Raw genomic sequence first — 27,209 nt, 5'->3', positions numbered from 1 at the left:
TTTAGATGCCATCCAAATTCCAAGTTTTTTCACTCTCTCTCCATCACATCAATGTTTAGCCGCTTGCATGGAGTATTAAATGTAGGTAAAAAAATAACTAATTACACAGTTTAGTTGGAAATCACGAGATGAATCTTTTGAGCCTAGTTGGTCTATGATTGGACAATATTTGCTAAATAAAACGAAAGTGGTACTATTCATCGGGTTCACTTTTTTTTTAAAGTGAACGAGGCCTAGTATAGGATTAGTGAACTGCTTGTTTTTTTTCATAATACTACTGCTAGTCTACAACTTGGAAGAAACTAAACTACTGCACTGCCGGCCATAATTACTACCGGCATCGACATGTGATGTTGACAACCCCGCAAGCTACGGCGACGTACGTGCTCCTGTAGTCTCCCGTTCTTGGGGTGTCCACCCTACCTCTGCGCTCCCGTGCCTCTTCAGCTAGGAGATTTTTCTTTTCCGTGCCTCTAGAGATAAGTTGGGCAGTTGGTCGGTTGGGCTGCTTGTCCTGTTGGGCCTTGACTGGCCCAGCACGGTCAGCACTCATCCTTATTTTTTTCGAATCCATTTCTTGTTTTCCAATTATTCGGAAATAAAAAAGAAAACACCATAAATGGACAACACTAAGAGATCTCCGAGAGTTTCCAAAACCCACTCCCAATCTAAATTTTTTAGCAAGATTGAAAAAAAATGCTCTCCAATGACTCTTTATCTCAACTTTCAATCTTTCTGCACTTGGGAAAAGCTAATCCAATCCTGTGGAAATATACGCGTATGTATCGATCCGCCAATCTAGAGGTGGAAGGACGTGGAAAGAATAAGGAGTAGGATATGGTTCGCAATACAAATATACAAGAGATAAAGAAAGTACAAAAGTGATTGGAGTGATTTATAAATAGTTTGGGATTCCTGATGCAAAATTGTCTTCTATATTTTAGAAGTGAGATTTTGAAAACGGTTGGAGAAGTCAATAAATATGATCCCAACATTTTTTAGTCACTTGGAAAACAACTCATTGATTTACCCATTATTATTTTGGGAACTGTTGGAGATGCTCTAATGCTCCGTAGTACAACCTTTCTTCAAGATGTTCTAACCAGCATGCACCATTGCTGCCATCGAGGAATTCACTGTTCAAGTCCATTTGATGTTCAACAAATCATATTAGTTGGGAGGTAGAGAAGCAGTGATGATCATGTTTCGTACAACAAGTGGTGCATGTATGAATATTAATCATATTGGTAATACTATTGTTCATATACATACCCCTAGTCGCTATCTCCACTTGTATGATGTTTTGTATGTTGTAGGAGCTAACAAGAAATTTGGTTTCTCTTCATTATCTTGCCACGAATAATGATGTTTCTCTATAATTTCACCAAATTATTTTTAACAAATAACCAGGCCTAGCGCTCTTCTTAGAAGAAGATGCATAAGGGTATGTAAACTTTTCCCACTATATATGCCACCAATAAAAACAAGCTTTTGGAGTTGTAAATATTCCTTTCGTCATTGGCCATCCATCTTTACCCATTTCTGAGAGTTATTAGGAGTAATGCTTGTCAAACAATGAGTCTCTTTGTAATGCTTGTCAAAAGCCAAAATCATCAATTATCTTATTCCAAATCGTCCAGGAGCCTCATCCCCACATTACGGATGCGATTCAAGAATGGATTGAACGTGTCGCCTTGATCCCTGTCGCTGTCGATGGGAGAGAAGGGCGACCTGACGTTTGTATAGTGGAGTTGGGAGGGACTATAGGTTTGGGGATTCAGACACAGTTTTTAGATGATCCTATTGTGTTTGTTCATTTGAGAAAACGAAAATTTATCCCTAATTGTGCAGGAGATATAGAGTCAAGGCCATTTATGGAACTATGGAAGCTTTGAGCCAGTTTTCATACCGAGCTGGTAACATTCTCTGAATATTTGGTGGCTTGGTGATTTGCTCATAGTTTGATCAGGCTAATTGACTACCTCTTGTTTTCAGCGGATAATAATTTTTGTTTGGTTAATTCAGCCCTTGTCCCTGTTATAGATATAGTTGGCGAACAGGTAGAACATGATTGAATATTAAATTTATTGCCAGTTTTCAATATATGACTTGTTTTACTGAAGATCAATGATACTGAGTTACTCTATCTGAAAAATGCAGAAAACAAAACCTACCCAGTGCAGTGTTCATAGCCTCCAAGAGCTTGGATTGAGGCCAAACCTTCTGGCTTGTCGTAGCACAACAGTATACTGTTTTCGTTTTTGTTCACATGTTTCAGTTAAACCTTTACTGTACATTGGACCGTCTAATTTATCAGCTATGATATGCAGCCTCTGAATAAAAATGTCAAAGAGAAACTTTCCCAGTTTTGCCATGTTCCGGTATGAGAACTTGAAGCATCACAATTCATATTTTTATCTGTGTTTTGTATTGATCTGTCAAAGTATTTATTCAGGATGATTGCATTATTAGTCTCAACAATGTTCCAAATATTTGGCATGTCCCCTCTCACTACTAAAAGTATGTTCCACGTTCCATATGTCTTGTACCAAAATCTGATGAAATACTAATTTTCAGACATCCATTGCTAATAAAATAATCCCATTATTGTTGTCAGGATCAAAAGTGTCATGAAGCTATTTTGGGAATTCTAGGACTAGCACGATCAGTTGTTCAAATTCTCCGGAACAGAACCTAATTCCACCAACCTGTTTTGTTTCCTTTCTGTTCTCATTTCTGTTCATATTACTCAGTTTAACAGTGGAACCTAAGTTGGATGCATGGATGAACATAGCTAGAACGTGTGACCAACTGCATGCTCCTTCGCTTCGCCCACGCTGTCGTGGCGCAACTTCGCGGTGTTTTTTTTTTTGGTAATGATCAAACACACCACAGTTTGGTTTGACACCAATCATTTCAAATGTTCCGTTTCCTACAAGAATATATAAGATTTGCAGCAAGAGTTCAATCGGCCCCACAAAAAAAGAAATATGCTGCAAGCCAACAACATCTCTGATAATTTCTACATTCTTTTGTCTTCAGCATAGAACCACTGAACCAGTTCTAGATGTGAGTTATGTAATCAGTTGGGAATCTATCGATCTGGAGCTCCTTCACCAGTTTTATAAGGCTTTGCTTGATTTGCTGCTAGGCATGGTACAATCTTTTGCTAAAAAAAAAGCACTACAATCTAAGTGATTAATCAGTGTTGTTTTCACATTTTGGGTTCTTCCTTCAGGCTCTGGACCAGCACGTCAACGGGAGTGTCTCATTATCCAAGATCCAAAGGATATTGATTTCGTGAGCTATTTAAGAGAAGCAACAAGCTGAGTGCTTTACTAGCCAACATTTATGTACGATTGTTTATATTTTTTCTATACCAAAAATCATTTTGCAGTTTCTGGCACTGAAGACCATGATTCTACTTCCGAATGCTCTTCAGCATCAATACCAGACCAACTGTTTGTTACTGTTTTAAATTAATAAATTTCACTGTAGGGGCGAAAGCCCCTCCAGATTTCTCAAAAATACCAGACCAACTGGGTGGCAAGCTGACAAAGGAGGTAGAATTACCAGAATAAAAGTCAGGTCTCCTTGGTTTGTTTTTTTTTTCTTCAAATGCCTGCATTTAGGATAATTCCTTAAACTTTAATTTTGTATCATTGTCTCCTATTCCTTTGAGAACCTATTTTCCGTTCAATATACTACTTTTTTTTTCGAAAACGCATGAGAGTTGCGCATCATTATATTAAGAAGAAAGAAAGGGGCTAGAGCCCTACAACACACACCACACACAACCCCACACAAATAACATTCGCACTTGACAAGGACAAAAGGCGACCAAACACTATCACTAAGCTAACTACCAAAGAGAGGGGCTGAAGGAGGACAGACCCTTGGCTCCTGCTACACTCCACAACCGGCGCTCTTCTCCAGCAAGGGAGAGAGCTCGTCCAAGGTTGGGGGTAATTCCATAAAAAATGCAACGATTCCGGTGATTCCAAAGAGTCCAAGCACCAAGCACAATAAGAGAGTTGAGACCTTTTTACATTAATCCACTATATACTACTTTTGGTCTAAATTTTTCATCGGTGAAGTTTTAATATCCTGTACCCCTCTTTAATACTTCAGTGAATCTTCTTAATTGCTCCTGCTGTTAAGGGGTTAACATGAAGTGCGAGCTGCAAATTGTCCTAAAAACTAAAGTTGATAGTAACATAAATTTGCAAGAAAATTTGCCCATCCTTAGAAAACGGTGTGGCCTTATTACATGTATATTTTCATTATTTCCAAACTGATTTTGCTGCTAGCTGCATCGCAGTTGCTTCTCTTGCATTAACAAGGGCTACTGTGATTTACACCATATGCTTTGTCAGAACCTCCATAATAGCAATTCAGTTAAAATAAGATCCCAAAAAAGTGTGTGTTTTGTTACAAAATTAAAGATGCAAACACTGGTGTTATCTTCTTCATTTAGTAGTAATTTGTCGGTTTAATTCTTTAGGCATCATGTATTTACCTTCTCCATACGCACTTGTGTTTTTTTTTTTTTGTCATATTCTTTTATTCTTACAAGCAAGTCACTGCAGATCCTTCATTTTTGTACACTGGTCGATCAAATATAAAGCCTGCATTTCTCAAGCAAACAAAATTGAAGCGTGTCCAAACTGCTACTTATGTAATCTTCATATACACTCATGTACCATTCAAATACTTTATTACCAGTGGAAACTCAGCTCATGTATCTCTATGGTGTCCAAGAGCGATTCAATTTGTTGGAGAGAGTTTATGCAAATCACATAAAAAAATCTGAATTGTTATTTTTGTTGGTACATCAGCAAGCACATCGAAGACAACGACCTCATTCGTTATCCCTCCATTACTAAGGGGTCAAGTCTTGGCATCCAACAAATATGAATTGTTGGTAGCTGATTTTTTTATAAACCCGTGCGTCGGCAATCATATTAAGTTCCTATGTGCAATGTTGAATCATTGACATTACTAAGTATTATATTCATGAATGACAATTGATTCTACAAAATGAGGTTGTTCACTCACATGCCATGCCATTCATAATATTAGTTTTGAATGCGAACGGTGTCTCTCCACCATAATTCATCTTAAAATTAATTATAATTTCTCTATTTTTTAAAACACGTAAGTGCCACACGTGCATGTATACTAGTGCTTGTCAAAAGCCAAAATCATCAATTACCTTATTCCAAATCATCCGGGAGCCTCATACCTCCTGTCAATAACACCGTCTTATTTGATCTACCCCTTTGTTTGTGCCAATCATAAAAGATATCCATTGCATTCAAAACTTAGAATTTGTTGACTCCTCAAAGTGCGAGACGAGATGAACAATTATTTTGGGAACGAGGGAGTAAGTCATCCTGATCTTTTTAGTTCATAACTTTACTTGGATATATATTATATCTAATTACATAGTAAAAAATATATGTATCTAGAAGAGTCAAAATAATCTATAATTTGAAATGGAGGGAATAGAACTTTTTATATTTCTTTTGGTGTTGTTAAACTTAAAAATATTTATAGCCTTGCAAAAATTACAAAGTCTAAACCCCAAACAGCATGTTTGGAAAGCAAAAAAAAAAATCTATCCTTGTATTTTTTATAAAATTAAACTAATTTCTATGAAAATTGCGCTTCAATCGCTGCCTTTGCAACTTACTCTCTTTTTTTTTGCCATTCAGACTTCATTCATTTATCACTGAATATCAGGATTACCTTTGCAACTTACTCCGGAGTACGATATAGTAGTACTATAGGATATAGGTAAGAAAAATGTGAAAATTGTCTTTTCGCTTCGCTTTATCCCCCTGCTATACCGTGTCTGGGAAGGTTGAGACACACAGCAGGGCTGAATTGGCCGGCTGGTGCTGGGGCTGGACCAGCCAGCCAACCAGCCAGCAGCCACCAGTTGGTTTGCAGAAGTTTAAAAATTGACGTCAACCAAGTGTAGCTCATGCTGATTTCAAACTTTTAAATTCAAACTACCATGCATTTCTAGATGATGCTGACTTACAGTTTCAACCAAGAATTTCAACCAATAATTTACAAGACAGAGAATTTTACAGTTTCAAACTACCATGAAATAGTGAAGCCTGAACTTTGGCAACCTCTTTCTCAACACTTCAGAGAAGTTAATTTACAGCATGAAGAGAAATATGGATGAATACAAGCAACAATAAGACCTTGGAGATCATATGCACTCTGTCACACTCACACATGATTCTTCTAGCTATGGTCACTGCTCTGTCACACTGATGAATGATGAGTAATAAAAAGAATCATACTTTCTCCTGCTATTCTACCTCGGCCACCTGAACTGGCTTCGCCACCGCCTCAGCAGCAGCTTCCTCTTTCTTGCCCCACAGCACAAGGTAGAGTCCGAGAATAACCAGCACTGATCCTAGCACGCTGCAAAGATGAAGAACACAAAGCAACAGTTAGGTAGGGAGAATGTTCAGTGAGGAACGACACCATGTTCAGTCTTCAGTGAAAATAATTAGGCTGCAGTTAGAAAGCAGATCGTCGATGAGATGAGCAGCATGGTGTTGTGATTGTGACCTCACCTTCCAAGGTAGAGATGTTCATGGAGGATGAAGAGGTCGATGCCGACAACGAAGATCTGAGCGAGCAGGCTGAAGGCAGCAGTGAGCATAGGGCCTCTCTTCTCCACGCAGTATGTGAGAAGAAGGTACCCAATGCCAGAGGTCAGAATGCATGCTGAAGTAAAAAACAGTGTGGTAGGCACCCATGAAAACATCACCCAATTTCCTGAATGTTTACAAGACAGAGGTCAGATTGCATGCTTCATTCTTGCTAAGGCAACCACAGACTTTAGAGTGTGGATTACTACCACTTATGTACATATATGTTCAGCTTACCAGAGAAGACCACGAGGAGGTGGTACATCATATGCCTTAAACCCGCTGATGCAGATGTTTGTCCTGCTTGCTCCAGCTTCACTATGTACTGCAGCACAAAGGCAATCAGTCATTCAAGAGAACTAGAACAAGTATGTTTGCACCAAAGAACATCTGATAAATGAACTGAACTTTGAAAATGAGATGATGGTTTCACCCAGCTTCGCTACTAATTCAAACACTTAATAAAATGTAACTAGGGAGTTACCTGCTCTAGTGTTAAGGTGAAAGTCTTGTTTGCTATGTTGAATGCAAGATTTGGCATCTTTGAGATCTGATCGCAATCAACAGTTGATTCACCATTGGGGCTAGGGAGACGATCACAGAGCTGCAATGCACATTAGAATAAGAAATGTTGTCACATTCTGCACAATTCCAAATCATAAAAAAACTGGCCAAACAAAACAAAGTATCCCAACCTGATTAGCATAATTCAAAATGAGCTCTTTTGTCTTGTTTTCCCAGAGTTGAATCTGTATCCAGACAACAGCCATCTCACAAGCATTACAGAAAAGATCAGAACCACGATTTTGTCTCTCAACAACAGATTCAATTCGGTTGTTGCATGATAGTTCAATAAAACATGTCATGGAAAATAAAATTCATAGATACTATGACAGGACTTAGAATAATTTATAAACTAAGCTAACCTGGCAGAATGGGCACCATCAGATACACAGAGACCAATCTGAGTGCACACTTTCTGTGGGCTTTTCTGCTCAATTACACTATAAACTTGGCACTTGTAGTTCTGTCACTACAATTCTCCATACACCAATGAACACAATATGATAGTCCCATAAACCATTTTTTTCAAACGAACACAGTCCCATAAAATCTTACACATGCACACGACAAGACTGTCATGGAATTATACCTACAGCTACTGGTTTCTAAAACAATAGCCTTGACCTAAATCAGACACCACTCCACAAAATCATAGATATTAACTCCCTAACTCCAGAGATAGGGGTTCCCCGATTTAGCTCAACCCACTCCGGCACCTCATACGAGGGTGGTTCTACGTCGTACTTATGCATCCACAAAAAACTATCTAAAGCAAAGCATGAAATGATTATCATAGCCTGCTTCATCCTACAACAGTACAACACCCTGTCCAAAATCTACCACCGTTCTTTCAACACCCAAATCTTCTTTCAATTACATTTCGCAACTTCGCATGAATGTAGTTGAATTTCTCCTCCCTCTGCAACTACTGGAAATCTATGCCCCTAAAATCGTTTATGTGATACCTTGTGTTTCTGTAGGGGGTCATGTAACCTGGCATCTCCCTGTAACCCGCGTCCGCCAGATAGTACCGGCCTACAAGTGATGAAAACAGCGAGAGATCAAATTGCAAATGTAAGCAGACAATATACAGCCATCAACTGTCATAGCAAATGGTGGATGTATGCTTCAATACATCTACTACAAGCAAACAATTACGAAATGTGAACATCAAGGCATCACGAACCTATTGGGGGATGTGGGAACGAATCGTCGTCCTGACAGTCTTTCAACACCGCCATGTCATGGCATGCCCCCGCCTTCCCGGCCCCCACGTATGTGAAACGGCCATCCATATCCACGATGGCACAAACATTAATTGTTGTGTCCCCTTTCCTATTGTAGAAATCAGCCTTTGCTTCACGGTTAACCTCAACCTTTATGTGCGTGCCATCTATAGCACCTATACATCCATCAAACCATGGTGCATATGCAGCAAGTTTGTGGCTCACGCGCGCGTAGTTCCTATCTGCTGGCACTAGGACAGTATTTGCCCACCTATACATGACCTCTGCAACTACTGTAATCTTTCTGCTAACTGTATCTAAAGACCTTTCAAACCTATCATTGCACTCTCTACTAGCCGATTGGTGGGCACAGGTCCAGATGTACATGCCTAGAGCTTCTACTAAGGTGCACTTATCTATTTGTGGTAGGTCAAACAGTAGCAGGGTTTCATGCAAATGCATGAAGTCATCACGCGTCATGCGCAAATTGTCTAAACATTTGGTATGGTCGGCAAGGGTAAGATGCATCCATTGGGCTCCAGTTAGCTTAGGAATGGGACAAGGAGGATTTACCTCATGCCTTTGCTGTGACATAATACCTTTCAGTAGGATGAATGTTGTCTTTGCCACGGTCACAGTGCTCGGTCCATCACTGGAAGTGTCGCTGTATGACGACTCGTCAGTGCTGCTCATGCTGCTCATGATGCTACCTGCAAATGGGTAGAAATCAGTCAGATTGTAATGTAGATATTAGGAACAAAACATGTGCAAATAAGTGAACATATGAAGATACATGAACTAGGTAGCACCTTGAAAAACAGGTTGGGATGTACAAGAGAAAAGTGATACATGCATAATGTCTTACAACACTCACAGTAGTACACAAATTTTTTATTCAAAACATGAGACAACGACATGCACTCAACAGATAGGTGATACATGCATAATGTCTTTGCTAATACAAAAAAATGAACATAACGAAACAACAAACAGAATGAACTCAACATGCACATGGTGGACATCCGCAAACAGTAGAAAAACAAGAAATGTGCTGATCACTGGGACTTGTTGGAGCACACAAAGTCCCACGTCACATTGATTTAGTTCAGCCGACCCTCTTTAGATTTCATTTTAAGAAAACTCTGACGACGGAGCCTGTCTCTGCAAAGGTTTAGGGCTTGCACGAATACTACATCAGCCTCGCTAATACCATCTTGAATCTGAATGTCCTGGACTTGGGCCAACTCCTGAGCATCGACGTTACGATGGGCCTTCTGGGACCTAGCCTCTCTGAGAAATTAGCCTAGGTCTTCAAGGCACTCTTCTATGGATGGAGTTTGGCTACTCTTCTTGCTGCGAGGACTGTTAACTGAATATTCTCTATGGACTCGCTTCGAGGCTGATGACTACTAGGTGGAACGACCGGCTCGTCCGACAAGGATGGAGGAGTGCGAGGGCTTCCATTACTGGGTGACTTGTCAAGTCGATGCCCCCCCGCCGATACCAACTGGCCCCTGTCACGTGGGGTGTGTCCCAAAATCGTGATCAGTTGCTCATAGCATTGGGGCCGTTTGAACTTGTTTCTAGCGGGTTGGCTACTTTCTTGCACGTGTTCCAGTGATGGTGAAGTTAGTACTGAGTTAGTAGGAACCTAATTGCTACAAAAAAATCAAAGAAATGCGTGTAGTTAGTACCCTAGGGCTGGTGCCGTACCACTCGGGGTCAGCTGTAACCTCTCTAGTTAGCGGGTCATGGCCTAGCCTAGTATGGGTCTGTCCGTCGCGCCAATTGAAGTAACAATGTTTCAGCTCGTTGTACTTGTTCTGGCACACTTTCTTGTTGTACCCGAGGTTCATGACTTCGTTGATGTCATGAACAATATTGGTCCACCCTAGTGAGGTTGGACCATGGGCACCGGTCCAGTGACAGAGGTCTTTCTGCTTGATGATTAGGTCAAGAAGCAAAGAGGTTGTTCTATCATCCCAGCAAGCACGGTCCTGGCTCATCTGATTCAAGGATCGACAAAGCTATTAGTAATGCACCAGTACCAAAATGTAATCACCAGTTAGGACATTGTATTAGAATCTGCTGGAAACTGAAAAATGAGCCAACACACACAAAAAAGAGAGAGAAATCACAGCCATGTGGCTTATGTCAACATAATGGAGGATGGAACTCCCTGCATATCAAGTTGGCAACTCAGATAATAAGTGGTGGACACCAAAAGGCGAACTGGCAAAAGGGGGAGACAGCGGGTCTATTGTGAACACATTAAGAAAACAAACTAGATGGTTGACTGTCGTACAGAAGACACACCAAGGCAACATAGAAGCACAAAGTCCAATTTTTTAATTAAAAATCACAAAGGTTTGATGTCTTAAGGACTGCCCCACAAGCAAGAATCTGTTGTATGTTGGAAACTGAAAATTGAGCAATGTATTAGAATATGATAGAAGCAAGCAAGAATCTGATGGAAACTAAAAACTGAGCATACATACAAAATTTCATGGTGAAAAGCAAGAAATGAAGCAAGCAAATTAACCACAAGAATGACCATGGTGCGTAAGGACCATTATTCACTGTCACTGTAACATGACCAAAAGAGAACTAAACCCCAAATCCAAACAGCAAATTGACAAATCATATCCCTAACTTGCCTTTTGTGGCCGTTTGCGGCATTTTGAGCGGAGGTTGTAGTGGCTGCCAGCAGTTGGAGAGCAAGACAAAGCCGACGACGCTGCCAGTTTGGACAACGTTGATCACAACTGGACAAAATGTCCCTTCTATGTCTGCAGTGCAATCATAGAGCACACTTGTGTAAGGTGACAAACATAATCTAAAAATTGAACATTTAAAGGGGTGAAGAACATTACATGTGTACTATCTAACATAATCTGAACAATAATATCAACAGAGAATTCATTGGGCACGAAGTTGACACTAATGAAGCCTTAAGCTATACTTTTCACCACTTAGGCAAGAATGAGCTAAAACAATCAACTATATGTACACAAAGATTCAGAACCATTGTTTGGGTTTACAATCAATTTTTGCTTGCTGGGAAACTATGTGGCATCATTATGAGACATAAATGCCAAAGCGCTAAAAAGCTATGTGACAAAACAAAATCGTTTAATTTCTTTGGGCATAGGGTTATCTTCCACGTCTAGGACTTGGAAGATGCAGAGATAAGTGAAAACACCCATACTTGACATCTAAGTGTGACATTTCCTTGCTTATTTGGCATACCCCCATGCATATTCTACATATAGCTATTTCATACTCTAGTTCTGTTTAGTACGTATGAATATCAAAGCACAGGCCAAGCTCAAAGACCAATTGCGTTGATACAACAATCAAATAAACAACGGTTAGCAAATGGTGATTCGAAGGTTAACTAAGCCATTAAGCATCGTCTGCCAGATCTATTCGGAACGTATTCAGAAACATAGTCCTAAAATATGTACGTAAAGCACTTCTGTAATATAGAAATAAGATGTGGGGATTTCTATCGGACACATAGAGGAGCAGACTGAGTACATTTTGGATCTCAGATCCGGTGGGATCAAACTACGTCGACGTCAGGTTCCGGGGGGCTTACCGTTCTGGAAGGAGTCGCCGTTGATGGAGGCGGGGTCCGGGGATGGAGGCCAGGACCACTATCACCGAGGCCAACGAGAGTGAGGGAAACCCTAGCCACGCGGAGGTCAAACTACAAGACGACCAGCTGCTACTCAGATGCGGCCAGGTGAGAGGATGGAGGCGTGGGATTCGGGTTACCTGGCTGGCCATAGGTGCCGTTGATGGAGGCGGGGTGGGGGAAGAGGACGACGACACTATAACCGCAGCCCCGACGAGGAGGACGGCGTACAGAGGCGGCCGCGCCCAAATTCGGTGGCCACCGACGCCGCCTGTTGACGCGGCGCGGACTACCGCCGGTAAATGCACGGAGCGATGGCGAGGAGCGGCGCGTGTGCATGGACCCCTAGCCACCGACGGGAGAAAAGGGAGAAAGTGAGAGACACGAGCAAGCAACGGGTATAAGGCCAGTCGGCTGGTGTGGCTGGTGTTGGGCTGCCGAATGGCTGGGCTGATAAGCCCAGCACTAGCCAGCCCAGCCGCCCTCCCGAACAGGCTGACAAACGGTGGCCATGGTGGTGGTGGACGCGCTACACGGGGATTCGGTGGCTGCCGCTACGGACGAGCTATTCGGTGGCGAAACCGGCTATGCCAACCTCTAGGCCTTCTTTGACCACACGGTACGGGGGGTTTTATTTCTTCGAGGGCTTGCGGTTCTTGGACTCTTGGACTCTTTGACCACACGGTACGGCAAGGTCAATTTTTGCAGGCTTTGGAGGTGAAGGCGAGCGGCTGCGGCAGCGATGACGAGGAGGAGCTAAGTGGCTGTCGAACAAGGATGCGTTCCCGATGGTGGAGACGATGGATTCGGTGGGGGCGCGACCGTGGACGAAAGGCGTGCGGCAATCCCAGTCGGTGGGGTGTGGAGCGCGGTGGTGAGGCGGCAGTGCCGGCACTACGGGACACAGTCGACGCCGCAGTGGCGTGAGGGCCCGATGGGGCACCGCACACTTTGCAACGCATGCGGAATAAAGTACAGGGCCGACCGCCTGCTGCCGGAGTACCGACCGGCGAAAAGCCCCACCTGTTGGTTTGATCTCCCAATTACAGTGGCCCAACGGCCACTTGGGCCTTAACCTCACGCCCTGATCGGGGGCGCCCAGTCCATCTATGGCTGGCGGGCCCCCGTCACACTGCGCATTAAATAGAGGTGGGGGCCGGCGGCTCTTAGCACGAGGTTCGCCTGAGCCGTACGCCCCACCTACTAACCCTAAACCCGATCGACAGAGGGGTGCAGCCAGTGATGGGAAGCACTGCCGCCACCACTGCACCGCACCAACACTTCGACCATCGCTGCCTAGCGTAGATCTTCATCGGCGAAACTATGATGGCCGGATTTGCTTCCTCAATGCCTACCGATGGTCAGTGCCTAACCCTAACTCTCCCTCTCCCTCTCTGTCCTTCTCCGTACACACCATTTCTACGAGAAACCCAATGAAACCCCACTGATCTACACCTAGATGGTCCTAAGATGCAAACATTGGTATCAGAGAGAGGTTTCCCTAGGCGTGGATCTTGTCAGGGGCAAGAAACCGATTAGAAAAGAAAAGATAGACTAGATCCATTCGGATCTAGACAGAGAAGGGTCAACCGAACCCTAACCCTATGAAGAAGCACGTGGGGAAGAAGAACAGTCTCTAACCCTAACTGGGTGAAGTTGGAAGGGGCTCGGCTTCAAGAATGCTTGATCCGAACCCTAAACCCGCGACCAGATCTCAGGGAAAGAAATAGAAACAAAAAGAGAGAAGAAGGCGATTCAAAATTTCAACAAGAACCCTAACCCTAAATGAACACAGAGAGATGGATGGAGGGGAGGGACCTACCTGGTTCTCTCATCGCCGTCACAACCGCCATCGCACGGGGAGAAAGAGGCCCGATGGCGCTGCCGATCTCCTGTGCGAGCTCGCCGCCGGTCCATATCAGGGAGCCGCGCCTCTACTATCTTGTGCTCGCGCGCGCGCGGACTCGAACCAAAGGGCGTCGGTCGCAAGGCCATTCGACGGGGCCGCGCGTAGCCGCACGCGTGCACCGGCGAAGGGCCTCACGGCGGTGCCATCCTCTCCCGCCGAACGCTTCTTTCCTAGCACCGGTACGTCGAGCTCCCTTGCGGCGGCTTACCGGTGGCGTGAGAAGAGCAGAAGGAGAGAAAGGAAGAGAAAGCATAGAGAAGGGGATGCCGACCGGCTCTAGCTCCAGTGGCGCCCCACTTCATCGGCGACGATGGCCACAGTGGCCGCCGCCACTGCTCTGCTGATGAGCTCAAAGAAAATGAGGAAGAATGAAATGAGCTAGGGTTTAGGGAGGGGCGACCGGCGGGCGGGGTTTTGATCCCGCGGAAGTCACGCATGGCCGTCCGATCAAACTGAATGGCCACGATTCACCGGGCTGAATGAGGCCCAGGCGGGGCGGCGAATTCCCGGCCCAGGCCCAGGTTGCGGCCTGGGCGCGGGGGAGCGAGCATTGCGCGCCGCGTGCTGAGCCGCGGGCCGCGTCTACGCTGCTGCTGCTGTGCTGCTAGCCCACGGGCCGAGCGCGGCGCTTACAGAGCTGGGCCGCGACAAAGCCACGCGCAAATGGGCCGTAGGCCACTTTTCTGAGGTGGGCCAAAAGAATAGAATTAAAGGGTAGCTCATGGTTTTTTGTTTTATCATTTTCAGAAGCAGATTTAAATGATTTTTTGATCAATTTTGAAGGTTTAAATTTCTGGTAAAATTGCACCATCGTGTTAGATTTTCCAGAGAGTAGAAAAATATAGTAAAATGCTTCTCAAAAGTAGATAAATAAATTTTGTCAAGTTTTCGCTGCAAAGTTAAAGTTTGTTGTCTTCTTATTAAATTCGAACCAATGAGAGAATTTAATTTGAAGAGCAGTTATAGTTATTCAGTAAATGATGAAAAGTTTATCCTCCAGTTAAAATTGGAACCAATGGAAAAAAAATTAATTGGAGGAATAGTCGGTTTATAGATAAGATGAATTATAATATTGTTATTTTCTGACCAACGTTGATGATAACAATATTATAGGTTCATTTATGAGTTTAAGCTTAAAGTTAAATTATGGTATTGTTATTTTCTGACCAACGTTGATGATAACAATATTATAATTCTATGAGTTTTATGTTTAAAGTTTAAATCTCTGATGAATTTTACATCAAAGTGACCAATTTTTCAGAGAAAAGATAAAGATCAAGGAAAGCTCTTAAACTAGAGAAATGTATTTTCATGTTTCCGCTGTAATGAAGTTGATTGTCTTCTAATTAAATTCGAACCAACAGGAGAATTTAATTTTGAGGAGCAGTTCTATGTTTTCAAGATTATTGAATTTCTATACGTTAATTCCATTTCTGCCCAACGGTGATGTGGAATTAATGTAGAAGGATGATGTTTTATTCTATTTCTGCCCAACGGTGATATAGAATAGAACATAAAGATTTCAAAGTTTCATGAGCATTATTGTTGAATATTTTTTTAGACAAAAGACTTCCATGCTTTCATTCTTGAAGGCAGTAAGAAAAATGAGCTGGGTACTTATGACTCAGATGATGAAATGCCTAAGGGCAAGTTATGTATGAAAGAATGCCATTGCTTAAGGGACTGTGTTCTCTTTAAAGAATGGTTTCAAAAGAAAATAATTCTAGAATATTGATCCAAGAAAAGAGATAGATTAATGAGAGTCTTCATTAAGAAATGTATTTTATGTACTCTCTGTGAAGAAGAATTTATTTTCAGTTTCACTTATGAGAGTTGTAAAAGTCATATACATGTTTAATTTGACTAACATTGGATTACACATGTGTGTTAAAAGAATATTTGGATTTATTTCTGAATTTGATGATTGAACACGAGCCAATCCTGGCAATTATGTCCGTTCAAGGGAATTATCTCGCATGACAGGAAAAGTTTGTGGTAGTACCCGCATGGCGGGAAAAGTTTGAGAAAATACCCGCATGGCGGGGTAAAGTTGGCATAGTACTTATGTTAACGAATCCTACATGGCGGGAGAGTTTTGGCATAGTACTCATCCCGCATGGTGGGAGAAGGATGTGATGACTCATGTGCTCTAAAGAAATATCCCGCACATGGAGAGAAGTTTGGGATAGCTCTTATGCTATCCTAGTATTGACCGTACACTCTGATTGTGTCATGGTCATTAAGTACTCAATGAGTTTAAGAACAAAAGAAAGTTGCATGTGAACCAAAAGATAAGAATGATATGCAAGTGTGACTTGCAGAAGTATTGATAATAATAGACTATGTTGAGTTTTGAAGTGTAATGAGGAAAATGTACTCCCATACGAATTTTGTTTGCATGATGTAATCATGTGAATGAAGTAAGTAATCAAAGTTTCCTCATTCACAAGAGTTCTGAATGTTTCGAAATTGTGGTAGAAAAGTTCATACCACATTTTGAGGGGGAGAAATGTAAGATTAATTAAGAAAGACAATTAAGAAAGATACTTCCCCATACTTCAGATAATGCAATGCATACTATGCATTGAATGTAAAAGTGATCTATAAAAATGTGATCGTTGATGGAGTAAGACGGTCATAATAACGATACCCCTAAAGTAAAGAAATAGCTAAATTCCTGGACCTTTTACTGTTCCAATAGGAAGATAGCATAGTCGGCTAGTATTCAGAGTTATCAAGGCGGTGCTAAACACGCCATATGAGTTTTTAGCAGATTAAACCCAAAATAAGAAATTTGAAAATACACCATCTTTACAGAAGATAGAGTAATCTGGGGGAGCATGGTATGTAGATACCTAAGGCTTGAATAGAAGTGGGATTACATATCCACTACAGTGTTTTAGAGTAACAAATTGCTTAATACATGTTGATGTTGTATGACATATACAACACCTGATGTTAGCTCTTAAAGAAGATGAATAAGTAAATAAGGATCTTGTGATACAGGAGGCTATAGAACAATTGCCTTTTGGCAATGAAGAGTAACAATAGCCCCATATGAAAGAAGTGCCACGAGGCCCCAGAAGATCTCAAAGAATAAGAAAATCAGATATTTCTGGTGACTAAGGAGTCAAGGTTAAGAAAGAAATTCAAATAGAGGGTAATTCCACCTCATTTGAAAAAAGCCATGAGTGGCATTCACTCGTCTAAATGGCAAGAAGCAAAGGAAGATGAAATGAAATCGATAAATATCAACGATGTTTGTGACTTAGAAGAAATTCCTAATTGAGCCAAAACAGTAGGCTGTAATGGGTCTACAAGACAAAGGCGACTCCAAAGGGAATATAGAAAGATATCCAAAGGGAATATTGAAAGCTATAAAGGACCACTTATGGCGAAATGATTTACACAAAGAGAAGAAATAGATTATAATGAGCATGCAAGGATTCTTTTAGAATCATAATGGTGTTAGTAGCACATTACGATTTACAGTAACATCAGAAGGATGTAAAGTCACATTCCTCAACGGAGATTTATATGGAAAAGTTTACATGGCATAACTCAAAAGGTTTTGTCGTGGAAGGAAAAGAACGTAAGGGATGTTGCCTAAAGAAATCCATTTATGGATTAAAGCAAGCTTCAAGACATTGGTACATGAAGTTTGACAGTACAATAAGAAAATTTGGGTTTAAAGAGAATGTAGAGGACAATTGTATTTATGCAAAGTTTAAACATGGGAAATCAATTTCCCTAATCCTGCACGTGGATAGCACCTTGCTCGCTAGTAGTGGTGTTAATCTACTGTTGGAGAAGAAGCAGTTCTTGTCCTCAAGTTTCAATGAGAATGATCTAGGTAAAGCGTCATTCGTTCCAGAAATTAGAACTTACCGAGACAAAAAGAAAAGGGGTATTAGAACTATCTCAAGTGTATAGTGAGAGAAAATTCTAAAGAAATAAAGTATATATGTGAGTAAACCTGCGCCTGTTCCTATAGTAAAGAGAAATAGTTTTGGGAACTTTCAGTGTTCCAAGAACCAATGTGAGATCGAAAGGACGTCCTATATGCTTCAGCTGTTGGAAGCTTAATGAGTGCTTATAAATAAGAACTTACCCTGACATAGTTCATGTATCCGGGATGTTTTGGCAGAAGTCCAGTTCATATATAGATCACTGGAATGGAGTTGAGAATGTTTTGCAATTGTGCAAAGATTTATAGGCCTTATGGCGAGTAAGAAAGAATAAGTACTCTCAAATAGTTATGGGTACAAATATTAAATTTTGGCGAGATGTTTAGTGAAACCCACATAGTAGCTAACACTCGCAGTTGGAGTTTTATTATGGAAAAGCTCCCGAGAAACAGTTGTGGTGTCATCAAAGATGCATACCCACAGTATAGTTTGTTATGAGGCTTAAGGACAGGCGAAATGGTTAAAAGAACTTACACCCAGAATTGATAATGGTATACAACAGCAATAACCATTTAAGTAGTTCGCTCCTATAACAACGGGTCAAGTGTGGTGCCAAACACATTGACGTTAAAGTTATACGTTGTGAAGGAGAAAGTCTGGAATCATACTAAAAGTATTAAAGTAACAAGCAAGTGCTTGCGGATCCGCGTACAAAAGGCTTACCACCCAGTGTGGTTAGAGAACACACAGTCGACATGGGTTTATGGTATAGCCTATGATTTCCGGACAATAAAGAGTCCAAAAGTTAAATAATCTGTTTCAGAACAGAGATGTGTATTGTAGCTGTTTAGTCTATCGGCGATTGACCATGACAATGAAGCATGCTCTATGCACAAATCTGTGATGGAACAAATAAAAGTGAAAGGGATTAAAGTCAAAGTTTAAAGTTAAAGTATGAGTTGAGATCAAGGGGGAGAATGTTGGTTTGATCTCCCAACCATAGTGGCCCAACGGCCACTTGGGCCTTGACCTCGCGCCCTGATCGGGGGCGCCCAGTCCATCTATGACTGGCGGGCCACCGTCACACTGCGCATTAAATAGAGGTGGGGGCCGGCGGCTCTCAGCACGAGGTTCGTCTGAGCCATACGCCCCACCTACTAACCCTAAACCCGATCTACAGAGGGGCGCAGCCAGTGACGGGAAGCACCGCCGCCGCCATTGCACTGCGCCAACACTCCGACCGTCGCTGCCTAGCGCAGATCTTCACCGGCGAACCTATGATGGTCGGATCCGCTTCCTCAATGTCTACCGATGGTCAGTGCCTAACCCTAACTCTCCCTCTCCTTCTCCCTCTCCCTCTCTGTCCTTCTCCGTACACACCATTTCTGAGAGAAACCAATGAAACCCCACTAATCTACACCTCGATGGTCCTAAGATGCTAACACCACCTTCTCCTCGGAGCTGCACTCCAACCGTCATCACCGCATCGTCCAGCTGCGCCGCCTCAGGCGGGAGGCGGTCCAGATCTCCCTTGCCGCCGCCGGCTACGGCAAGGAGGGCGGACATGAGCTGGAACGGCTGTCCAACAAGTCCGTGTTCCTGGCGGTGGACACGATGGCGCCGGCGGGGCAACGGCCGCGGACGAAGGGCTTGCAGCGGCCACGGAGGGTGGCGTGGAGCCCGCCGCCACCGCCTCGGACTCCGGCGCAAGGACGCGTTCCCGGCAGTGGAGACGATGGCGCCGGCGGGGGCGCGGACGAAGGGCGTGCGGCGGCTCCGGCGAGTGGTGGCGTGGAGGCCACCGCGCCGCGGGGTCAGGCGGCGGCGGGACCGCGGCGGAATCAGGGTAGAAGAGACGGAATGGCTGTCGAACAACGACGCGTTCCCGGCGCTGGTGACGATGGCGTGGGCGTCGATGCGGCCGCGGACGAAGGGCGTGCTGTGGGGCAGCGGTTGAATCGGCCAGGAGGAGGTGAAATGTCTCTCGACCAAGGACTTCGCGTCCCATCCGTTGGCGTCAGTTGCATGGCCGGCGGCGGGACCGCGGACAACGGTCCTGCGGCTGCGGCTGCCCCATCTGGTGGTGGCGTGGACCACGCCGCACGCGCCGCCGCGCTTCAGGCTCCGGCTTCGGCGGTGGCGCAACGGTGGTGCCAGCACTGGGGGACGGAGAACACGCCGCAGTGGCGCGAGGGGCCCGATGGGAGGCGCACGCTGTGCAACGCATGTGGCCAGCGGTACAAGAAAGGTGGTCTGATGCCAGAGTACCGGCCGGCGAGCAGCCCGACCTTCTGCCCGACGCTGCACTCCAACCACCGCCGCATCGTCCAGCGCCTAAGGGCCTCCCCCGTCGTCGTCACCACTGCCATCGCCGCCGCCGTTGACGCGGGTGACAAGTGAAGGAGGATCGAGTACTCTGGTCAATTTTGCTGGACGATTAGTGTAACCTTTTGCTCACGGGTCTTAGTAGGGCTTAACAGCCATCAGGGTTTATGATTAGAAAGAGGAAGGATGCAGCAACAGTACAATTAATCAAAGAGAACAGAGGGCCTGGCTGTTCTTTTGCGTTTCTTGGTTATATTTTCCAACAAGACGGTACAACAGTTTCGTTGACCTGCTCGCTTGAGCACTACTTTTCAGGTATGAAAACATTTCAATCTAAGCTTCAGCATAAGTCAAATTTTAGCATAAGCGAACGCAAATTTCTCTTCTCATTAGTCCTTAATTCCTTATACTTTTGTTTAGTTCGAACAATGGAATAAGCTGATCCATCTTATATTCTTGATAAGCATATGAACAGTACTCAATCCTAAGATAAGTCTATATCTCGCACTTCGAATAATCAACCAACAATCAATCTCAAGTTTAACTAGATTTAGAAAGAAAAAAATAGGTTCATTCACTGTGGTCCAATACTCCAATGTGGTGCTTGATGGAATGATGGTCGACGGTAGAAATGCAAGGCTCTTTTCTTCTTTTTGTACAAGCTAGCTTAACGGCACAAGATTTTTTTTTATATATAAAAGGCACAGTCCGCACAGATGGATGCTGCCTCCTCTGTCCTCATGGCTGAAGCTGCTGCTCCCTTGCTGCAAAAGTGGCATATCTACTGCACCTCCAAGAGGTCAGTCAGACAGTGCGATTATCGTGAGATTTCTGATTGCTCAGTTCAGATGATCTGTCCAAGCTACCACATTGGAGTATTGGGCCATCAAGCACCTCACGACTGAGCTCCAACGCCTCGACATGAATATCCGACACATGACTCACAAGATTGACAGATTCTCCAATGTTACACTCTCTAGCTAGACAGGCCACAGAATGACTCGCTTGTAATAGGTGTTAGTTTCTCTTGTAGAAACCTTCGACATTTCTCAGTGTCCTGTTTTAATGGCACTGCAATCTGTACCTTGGGATCTGATGGATCTCCTCCATGTATTGTGTTCGTAAGTTCAAGTTCCATTTCCATGGCACAAGCAAGCAAACACTGGAACACAAAGCTATAAATGCAAGGCCACGCCCCACAAGCACCTCTCACGGCTGTAGTCTACCCGCCCCTTCGCTCGAACTTATCAGATGTGGTACAGTATTTTGCTCTTATAATAAAACAGCATCCGGTTTAACGGCTGCAGACCATCAGCCGCACAACCGGACGTTGGAACTTAGGCCCCGTTCGCGTGCCCTTAAACCCGACTTGATCCACTTCTTTTTTTCATCCGGAATAGTATTTTTCTCTCACCAATTTCTCCAGATTCCTCCAGAATTCCTCTAAGCGAACGGGGCCTTAGAAGATGGCAAGATGCAGTGATTTCTTTTCTTTCAGATATTACACGTGATGTAAATTGTGATACCAATCAAAGGAGGAGCGTAGCAAACTTTGCCGCCGCCTCCCATCATTTCGCGATCGAATCGATTTCGAACGGCTTTAGTGCAAAGTGGCAAATTAGTCTGTTCCCATTGCAGCCATGAATGTAAACCTGGTTTCAAGGGGCCCATTGCGAAGAACACAGGCTGTTAGATGAGCCCATCAGCGTATTGCCAAATTATTTGTCACGAGGATCTCGTCCCACATGGACACATGGCAGTCCATGCAAAGAGTTCGTTTTTTTTTGCAGCTTTCGTCTTCCAAATTTGACACGCTCGAAGGAATTGAACAAAGTCCCAGAACTGTGCCTGCCCTTGCCCAGTTGCCCTTGCCTTCCAAATTAGACTCAGCTTCCAGAAAGGGCGTGCTAGCACTCTAGACGTCCGGACGGAAACGCTCGTCCATAGCCCGACCCCGTCCGCCTTCGCCCTAACCCTGAGCGCACTTCACTCCCGTCTCTGTGGCCGCCGGTCGCCCCTGCCCCCTCCTCTCCGCACGGGCAGCAGTCAGGAGCGGAAATGACCAGTTGAGGACGAGCACGTCCCAGACCGCAGCACCACTGTTTGCCGACCCCCCAGTGCCCCTGTCCACCAGCCCCCCAGCAGCCTCGTTCGCTGGTCTGAAACTTGGCTGAAACTAGCTGGAAAACACTGTTCCGGCTGAATTGTTGTGAGAGAAAAATACTGTTCCGGCTGAAAAAAAAAAGCCGAACAAGCTGAATATAGGGTAAGCCGAACAGGGCCGGTGGCGCGCGCCAAGTCCGCTCGCCCTCGGCTCGCTCCCGGTCGAACAACATAAAACAATTGCAACATGAAAAATATTTGAATGCAACATACGTCTGAAAATAGATAAAACATTTGAAACATGCACTTGCAACAGGTGTGTGAAACACATGAAACATCCAAATTACAACTTGCAACATGAAACCACTTGTTGCAACATAAGACTGAAAACAGCTGAAATATTTGGAACAACTATTGCAACATATATGTGAAACCTAAAAATACAATTGCAACATACGTATAGAAACAGATGAAACATTTAGAACAAATGATTGTAATATGCCTCTACAACACTTGCAACATAAGCAACATGTGCAACATCCTCCGGTCTACTTTTGCAACATCAAGATAAAACAATTGCAACATATATCTGAAACGTATTTTTTGGAATATACATCTGAAACGTTTGAAACACTTAAAACATACGTATACAACATAGGGGAGCGGAAGGCCGGGGTCGATCGATTCTGGATGTTGGGTTGGGAGCTGGTAGTGAGCCGCGGTGCGCGAGCACCACCAGCATCGGCCGCGCTCATGGGTGCCCTTACCTCGGCCGAGGAAGAGCTAAGGCACCACGACACATGCACCCCAACGACCATGACGGCGTCAGCAGGGTGCAAGACAGCGATGGGGGACGGACGAACAGCGAGGGAACAAGCAACGCAGGTGACTGGGACAATGCGCACAACCGGCGATAGGGCGTGGGGTGGGAGGGAAGAGCATGGCGTAGCAGCCGACGAGCACGCAGTGAGTTGTGGGGGTATAACCCTAGGTACCCACGACAAGGGACATGGGCCGCACCATCAGGGACTGTCCAGCCCACGACTTCAAGACTTGCGGCGCACGGCACTGGTCAGCGTACACCGCAAGGCATCTAGAAGATTTGATTTATTAGGACTCTTATAGATATTGTAATCCAAAACCTACCATATAGCTAACTAGAGAACTTTCCTTGTAACTCTACCCCTCTAGAGTATATAAGGAGGGGCAGGGGTCCCCTAGTCGCCATAGATATCGAGATTCAGATACAAATCCTAGTCTTAGCCTAGGGTTATCTCATCAATACAAACCAACAGAGCACATGACGTAGGGTTTTACGTCATTTTGACTGTCTGAACCTGTATAAATCTTGTGTCTTATGTCTCTGTTACTATCTAGTTCCTGATCACGCACACCTCTACTACACAATCTACCATTGTGGGCATACCCCTTGGTGGACTACCGACGATATTCTATCGACACAAGGGAAGGAGGCGGTGTGGTAGGGCGGAGTGGGCACGAGCGGATGTGTGTCGAGCGGATGAGTGGATGTACGTCGAGCGGGTATATTTGTTTTTTTAAGAGAGCGGATGTACGTCAACAAAGGATTTGAAGCCTTGTAAGCTGATTTTGCAGTTCGCAATGCCGGCCATTCTGAAAGTTGATCTGTCGAGGAGGGAAACAAATTATTCGAAACTTTCATAAAAAAATAAAAAAAAACTTTGAAACAGTATGGCCATTGTGATCTTTCCTCATAGCCCTACATTCAAGATGTAGGATATGATGATTTCTTAAGCCAAACATCCCTAACTGATCAACGTAAATGTTAGCCTTTCAATATGTTTATTAAGCACATAGCGCACCAATAGCCTCCTTCACGCCTAACGGTACGCACCAACACCATCACCCGGTGTCGTAACCCTCTACACCCAAACGATGAGGCATATTTGAAAATGTCCTCAGTTCCAAATTATAAGTCAAGATATAGTTTATATTTAAATACATAGCAAAAATATGTATTTAGAAAACCAAAATATTTTATAAATTGAAATAGAGTATTAAATGTGTGTCAAGTTTCAACTAGAGCAAAGAGTGTTTCAAATTCAAAATCTAAGGCTAGTCTCAATGGGGATGTCACGAGAGTTTCATGAACATTAGATGAGGTGACATATCAGGAAAAAAATTATTATTTTGTATGTATCGAGAAAGAGGGAGGGAATAATCGTTTCATGGCCACCAAACCAAACGAGTGGGCATTGATCCCATGTGTTGGAAACCGGACAAAATCTGCACTGAGCCTATTCTTTCGTTTCATCCCATCCGGTGCGGCCGAATTTATTATTTTTTAGCCCTTTTTTTGAAAAAAAATCACAAATATGCCCCTGAAGGTATGATTTCAAAATCTGGACCCTTAGCTTGGCGCCATCGTTGCTGGCGCTGGGCTTACACATCTCGGCGCCATCGCTGCTGACGCCAAGTTCTTGGGCTCGACATAAATGTGGCGGTGACTTGGCAGACAACTCGGTGTCGTAGATCCTGGCGCCGAGCTTGGCGCCGTAGATCTTGGTGCCGAGCTTGGCTCCGAGGTGGTGTTTTAATCCGGCCCCAACCTTCCTGTCCGAGCCTTCTTCCTCTTCTTTCTCCTCCCTCTCGGGTTTTTTCTCTCCCCACTTCGCCCTACCTCATGAATCGGCATATTGGACCTTAGAAACTTTAATTTGATCCATAGATATTCGAGAGCAAGGTATCATTGCTCCCCTTCTAGTTTTTTTCACATCGATTCGGTATATATTAGTCGGATTTTTCAACCTAAGAATCATCATTACTTAGGGTTTCATGCAATTTTTAATATTTTTATTATACAACCGTAGGATGCCAAGGCGTGGAAAAGCTAGCAAACTAAGATAACCTCAACGCATGTTGTTATGTTATGGGTTCATTGTTGTGCATCAAATGGGAAACCCTATGTTTAGGGTTTAATGTTAATTGCTTTCGGTTCTTAGAACGAAATTGGTTGAATTGTAGTTATGGCCGGATGACCGAAAATGCCTTCGACCCATTGCCTCTGCCTAGTGGTGTTCCAGTGCCCATGTGCTTGTGCGGCGATCCTTGCAAGGTAGCCAAGTCCGATGAAGAGGACACGTATAGGCAGAGGTATTGGATGTGTTCCAATTTTGCGTTTGAGCCTACACTTCGTCAGCGCCGCATTAACAAGGTGGTGAGGAATTGATGTTTGAGTCATATGACATCTTGCATGATTTTTTTGTTTTGTAACAATTGCATTTTGCATACCCCTCCACCGCTCTGTGATTTTGAGCAGTGGATCAACACTGAGATCAACAGATAGCAATAGGTTTTGTTTTCTTTTGTACAAGAATCTAACGTATTATAAGGATGCTATGGCTCGAAGGTGGCACTAACTAAAATAGATACCTCTAACGCATAATGTATTGGTATGCAACTTAACGTAGAAAAATAAGGCAATTGACTTACCACTCTGTCCAAGATTGGTCCTGCCTCCACCTGCCTTCCTACACAAGTAGATTGGTCGTACATCGTGTCTTCATCGTCGGAGGACTCGATGTCGGCGTAGTCATCTTCTGTCTATTGTAGCCTCAGCCTGCAATGTGTCGCACGTTGGTACCAAGCTTGGTACCGCCTGAACTCACGGTTTGTGTGCGACTCGTTGTTCTCATCCATGTTGTCGTGCATCTGCTCCCATTGCTCAATGTAGTACTGGCAGTGCTTCTTCCAGTCAAAAATCTTTAGGTTCTTCTGACAATCCAACCTGCATGTATGTCATCATTACTTGAATCCATGTACATATCACCATATTAATGGAAATGGACCATCATGAGACATTTGAAATAGCAAAACACTTACTTGTCTAAGTCAACGCCAGTCGAGAACAGAGCCGTTGGCCAAAGCTGTCTCACTCCAAATTGGCGTGCAACTCTATTTGGTAGGTGGAACTCGACATCATAGAAACAAATTAGAGGGTACCTCATCCTATAGAAGTCATCGTCGCACCCACACATGTTGCTCAAATGAAAAGGAAGTGCCCCCTCTCTATCATATGGCTCCCACAACACCTGCAACATGTCCAAACAAGATGTTAGATGGTATACTAAACCATTTCAAACCAGCATGGGAAATAAATTTTACTTACACTAAACGTCGTGAGCGTGTCTAGCTCGTTCGTGAACTCAAGGTATGCCCACTGTAACCTCATGTGCGGAACCCTAACCTGGTCCCAAAGGTACGCCCACGTCAGCTGTCGATGTGGAGGCTGACCTGGGAACTACTCACGACGAGCTAGAACCTCGGGATGGACAACTGGTAGACGAGCCCACATCCACAACTAAAGCAGGTACACACATCCACCAAGTGACGCTATGGACGAAGTCCGACGACACCCCTCGCAAAGCTGTTGGTAAAGAAAACCCAAGACTGCAGAGCCCTAGCTGTACTGACCCACCTAGTCCCAGTCACTAAGGCAGTGGACCCACATCCACGACGCAGTGTCACACATGGCATTGGGGAAGAGAACGTAGGCAAATAGGTGTAGGATCCACGTCCTGTAGTAGTACCCAACTGTCTCCTCATCTGCCTCCTCGGGGCACTCTATGAACTCTTGCCGGAGCCAGAAGATTATAACTCTAGAAGTGCGAGCCCCTTGCTCGCCAACCTCACACCCAAGGAACACCTCTTCTCATGCTCTCCAACCTTCTGACCTGCCCTTTCATTTGCCTTCTCTAGGTGTGCCTTTGGTTTCAGAGCCCATATCTCTCCATTACTCCACAACTTCAATGCATGGGCGTGTCTATCGTTGAACTAGGCAACAAGCTTGTAGAAGGTGAATTGAACGATTGCATTCAT

General features: G+C 44.0%; 1 long non-coding RNA gene and 1 pseudogene across 1 annotated transcript; one reads left to right on the top strand and one right to left on the bottom strand.

Moving 5' to 3' along the window:
• Window positions 1-1,713: 1,713 nt before the first annotated feature.
• Window positions 1,714-20,324, top strand: LOC136536294 (uncharacterized; annotated as a pseudogene).
• Window positions 6,971-7,497, bottom strand: LOC136538341 (uncharacterized). The gene is made up of 3 exons (XR_010779310.1): window positions 7,373-7,497; window positions 7,162-7,281; window positions 6,971-7,002 (listed from the first exon to the last, which is right to left on the bottom strand). It is a non-coding gene; the product is annotated as an uncharacterized lncRNA (long non-coding RNA).
• Window positions 20,325-27,209: the final 6,885 nt, after the last annotated feature.

This window comes from Miscanthus floridulus, chromosome 2 (assembly GCF_019320115.1).
Source record: "Miscanthus floridulus cultivar M001 chromosome 2, ASM1932011v1, whole genome shotgun sequence".
NCBI lineage: Eukaryota > Viridiplantae > Streptophyta > Magnoliopsida > Poales > Poaceae > Miscanthus > Miscanthus floridulus.
Note: the sequence above shows the minus strand (reverse complement) of the source record. Positions and strands in the feature narration are given on the sequence as shown.